Source organism: Sciurus carolinensis, chromosome 19, assembly GCF_902686445.1.
Source record: "Sciurus carolinensis chromosome 19, mSciCar1.2, whole genome shotgun sequence".
Taxonomy (NCBI): Eukaryota; Metazoa; Chordata; class Mammalia; order Rodentia; family Sciuridae; genus Sciurus; species Sciurus carolinensis.
Window position 1 is genome coordinate 26,717,446 of NC_062231.1, and position 4,896 is coordinate 26,722,341.

The window sequence follows — 4,896 nt, forward strand, 5'->3', positions numbered from 1 at the left end:
GGTCCTGTGTCCCCTTTAGCCCCCGATACTGTGCACAGGACCCCGTCCCCCGGCACCCGGCACATCAACGGCCATCGAGAGGACGTGTTAACAGACCTCTGTGCCATCAAATCACGCTCCCCCTGAGGCCTCCTTTCGGAAGCAGAGGAGTCGGGGTCAGTGCCGTGCAGGAGTCTCGGGGTCCGACTGTCCCTGTGCCACCACACCTGCTGTGTCCAGGCTGCTGCAAGCTGCGCCCACCATGCTCACCCCACGAGCAGGGGTCGCCCTGAGCTGCCGAGCGGAGGGGCCGCGTCTGCTCCAAGGCCGGCTCTCCCCTGCTGCCCCGGCCCAGCATGGGATCCTGAGAGGTGCTGACGACAGGGCACTTTGTCACAAGCCCGTCCTGGTGACAGATATGCCACCAGATGACCAAAAGTGCCAGAGGCCACACACCCTGAGCCTGGTGGGTGGAAAGGAGACGGGCCTGCCTGGGAAGAGCCGCCAGTGCGCGGGAGGGGCGGGCAGCATCCTCTGCACAGGGTGGTTAATGTGCACCCTTAGCCACAGAGGGGGCGGGAGACACTGAGGTTAATGTTTATATCTGGCAGGGGACCCTCGGCATAAGCAAGAGCACAGGCTCTGGTGTTTGGTTTGAGGTCAGCTCCGTTTAAATAGCTAGCCAGGTGCGGACGCACGCTGTGGACCTCTGAACTCTGTGTGTTGCAATCCAGATGTTGGGCAAAGGGGACGCGCTCGGGTCTTTGCGGGTGAGAGTGTGTGCTGCTGTCTTCTAGCATCTTCCATGGGGAGTCCTGGACGGGAGGGCTGGCCCCGAGCCCACTGTCCTCGCCAGAGTCCAGCCGCAGTAGCAGCTGCGTGGTCGTTGCTAGGGGTGAGGGATAATCCACTGGGGAGCTGGGAGCCTCAGGAGGGGGAGGCGGGAGAGGGAAGGAGGTGGCGGAACTGACCGGGCTGAGCGGCCGCCCACGCTGGGATTACCAGGAGACATTCCGCCACGGAGAAATATTAGGCTTTAATGACAGTCCTGACCAAGCCAACCCGAAGGGCCGACTCAATCTCAAGTCAGCTGCGCTCATTTGCTAAGGGAGGGTCTGCCAAGCCACACGGGCCTTCTAGAGTCTTCCTAGTCCCACAGGTTTCCTGCAACCCGCACGCAGGGTGAGGGGTTCGGATACTTTTTTTTGCATTGAATGCCAAATGCATATGTTGTTTGGGTTTTGTTTTGTTGGTTTGTTTTGCATCTTTGCAAAATATGTTATAGGAAAAAGAACCACACAGCCATGAAATGGTAACGTAAACAGAAAGCCTACCAGGAAAAGGGGCGATGCTTTCTGATCCGGAAACAGCCACCTTGGCTTCAAGCGCAGGAAAGTGAGAGCCGACGGAGGGGGGCCCTTCCGTGCACCCGGGGTGGGGTCCTCCTCGCACCGTCTGCAGATGAGCTCTTGGGCACGCCTTGGGGGAACTCGACACCGGCCACTCCCGGTGGAGAGGACACGGCTGGAGCTGGCAGCCGGGCTGCTTGGCCCACGTCCTGATTGCTGACCCTGCTTCCTGGCTCGGGCCGCGGCGGGCGGCTCAGAGTGCTGCTGTCAAGGGTGCCAGTGACCTTCTAATGCAAAGGGCGTCCTCCAGGCCTCGTCTGCTGACCTCCCTCGCGAGACGACGTGCTTGCCTGCTCTTCCTCCCGACTCTGTCCCCGCAGCTGTGAGTGCGCCACCCATGCAGGCCATCTCCAGTGTTCCCGCGGCTCCTCCTGGGCCCTCTGGGGCTGTCCTTTGTCCTTCCAGAGCTCTGCAGCCACCGTCAGGCTGTGTGGCCGGTCCTCACACCTTCTCTGGTCAGGTCTGCACAGCGACCCGGAGGTTGGGCTGACTGGGTGCATCTGACAGAGCAGGACTCTGAGTGAGGGGCAGATGCTCAGGCCAGGACCTGCGGCCATGCACGGCGGACCTGGAACCTGTGGGCAGGCAGAGTCACCTTCTCAGCCACTCCTCTCTGACCTCACCCTCTCAGGCGGCGGCTGCCAGGAGCAGAGGCGTCCTCTGGGGTTCCCTGTGGTCCCTCTCCCTTCCCGGTGGCGGTCCCCGTAGGAGCTTATCCACGCTGCTCGTCCTCCAACCCAAACCTGCCCTCCGGTCCTTCTGTCCAGCTGTTCTCAAGATCTTTCCACTTGCCGGGGGTGGTGGCCACACCCTGTCATCCCAGCAGCTCCGGAGGCTGAGGCAGGAGGACCACAGGTTTGAGGCCAGCCTCGGCAACTTAGCGAGGCCCTAAACAACTGTCTCAGAAGGAAAAAGAAAAAAGGGCTGGGGTTATGACCCAGTGCCCCAGGTTCAATCCTCTGTACCAAATAAATAAACAGAAAAGTCCTCTCCGCTGGCCTGGGTCAGTGGCCTTGTAGGGGTGGGGGTGTCCCCACGGCCGTTCCTGTTCCCGGGACGGGCCAACCCGTCGTTATTTAAGGAGTGGTGTGGGACCCAGTTCTGCAGGAGGGCTGGTCACAGTCCTCTCCCCCCTGAAGAGACAGGGGAGCAGTCTTCCCCATCAGCCTTGGGCCTGGGCGGGCGAGAGGACGGAGCTGGGGTCCTGAGCATCGCCCTTGCGGGGCGGGGCTTCTGACCATCGCCCTCGCGGGGAGGGGCTCCCAACCCTGTTGGGCACCACGCCTGTCCCCCACTGCGCGCTACTCGGCTCCGTCGCTCTTGTCTCTTGCAGCCACAAGCGTCCTGAGCCACGCGTGCAGGGTGGGAATCGGGGCTGCGTCCTGCCTCCTTCCTCCGCCCGCCCTAGCCCAGCCCGAGCCAGTCCAGGAGTGTCCGCTGCTGACTGCCCCTGCCCTTTCCACCCACCCTCTCCACGTCCTTCCTGCATTCTTTTCTAAGCTGGCCTTCTGTCCCCTTTCCTACCCAGACCCCGAGTCACGGCCACCGCGTTAGTCCCAGAGCTTCAGAGTCCATCGCGAGGCCCCCTCGCCCCACGGTCTGTGCCGCCTGCCACTGTCTTCCAGATGCCACCCTTGCGGCCCGCCTGCTTTGGGCGATCACGGAGGGCTGGGTGCCCACACGCGCATCCCCCAGGCGCCGTCCCTGCCCTGGGAAGGCCTCTGGCAGGTCTGCGAGTTCTCGCGCGCTGGCTTCGCCCCTCACGACAGCAGCCCGGCTCTCGGGCACCCAGGAGTCTCTCCTGGCCTCTTACTGATTTCATTCTGACCCCATCCCGACTCACTCTCCGCGTCGGGCGGGCGTCGACCTGGTGCCAGGGCATCTGCTCCCCACCGGTTGCCATGGAGACGTGCCTGGCTGTCCTCTTGGCCCCCCTGCGTCCCACAGTGGCCCTGGCAGTGCCCACACCAGGGCGGAGCCCCTGGGGTGGCCTTCGGCTCTGCCTGCACGGGTGCCAGGCTGGTGCTCGGCAGCGGCTCTCTGGCCTGGGCCGCCCTCCTCCCCTGCTCCTGGGAATCCTTTCCGGCCTGGAAGAGCGCGGCCCGCCCCTTCCTCTGCCGTCCCCCTCCTGGCCCTTCCCCTGGGGACCTGGGGTTCAGCTCCAGCATAGGAGAGAGCCAGGCCGGCAGGTGGTTTGCTGGTCACACTCTCCTCCACGCGGAGAGCGCAGCCCCACAGTCTGCCGGGAGGGAAGCACCCAGGTCAGAGGGGCCGAGGGCAGAGCAGCACTCACCGGCCGGCCGCCCTGCTCGCCCCAGCTTCTCCTGCAGCCAGGCCCGCAGCGTCCTTTACCCCAGTACTGTCAGCACCTGGCCTCTGGCACACAGTAGGGACCTCACGCATGCCTGTCGAAACTAAAAATGGAAGTTAGAAGGGAACAGACTCTGGCGTCAGGACACCTGAAGGAATCCTGCCACTGCCCTGGGGCTGTGTGACTTTGGGCAGGAGTCTTGCCCTCTCTGTGAGCAGCGGGTGGAGAGGGCCCTGAAGAGGGGGTGAGGGCCAGGATGCTCTCCAGGCTCCGGAATTGCACTTTCTCCTCTGTCTTCCCAGATCCAGGCCCTGTCCGCCCAGGCCCTCTCACCCGTCAGTGGCCCAAGCTTCCCCGGCAGGGCGGGCACTTCTGCCTCCTGCAAACCCAATGTGGACGACAGGTTTTTGCTCTGGTTTCTCCAGGTGGGTTCCTTCCCTTCCTCCCGCACAGCAGGAGCCTCAGGTTCCAGGGATTTGGTTTGTGAAGTTCAGAGAACCTGAAATTCTGGTTCTGCTACACCTGGCTGTGGATGTGGGGCAGGCTGTGGGTCCTCCTTTCCCGTCTGGACGCTGGACATGGGGATGTGCACTGAGCTCACTTCGACCCTCGGGACGTGGCTACAGGGCCCACGCTGCCAGGTTCAAGTCCTGGCCCAGCGGCTTTCCAAATGCATGACTCGGGGCAAGTGACTTACCTTTCTTTTTGCCTTGATTTTTTAATTTATACTACGTACACCCTAGCAGAATCTACCTCACGAGGTAATTCACTCAGTTGAGACCCTCAGGTGCTCAGCACCTGGCCTGAGCAAACAGACCTGGGGGTCATTATTACCCTGGGCAGCCTCCCTTTAGCTCGGACAGACTCATGACACCATGTTGGTCTGCTAGGGCTGCTTTAACCAATGCCACAGCCAGGGAAGCTTAAAGAGCAGAAATGTCTTTCCCCACCCTGGAGCCGGACACCCAAGGCCACAGCGTGGGCAGGCTGGGTCTCCTCAGCCTCTGCTTGGCCTGCCAAGGCTGCCTCTTGCTGTGCACCTCGGTGCATTTGATGTCTCTGTGTATGGGTGCACTTCTTCTTCAAGGGACACTGCCACTGGGGGTCTGGTCCCCAGGGGCTGATTTCACATGAGTCGTCTCTTGACATCTGCTTGTTTTTTGGCACTGGGCATTGAACCCAGGGGCACTTAACCAC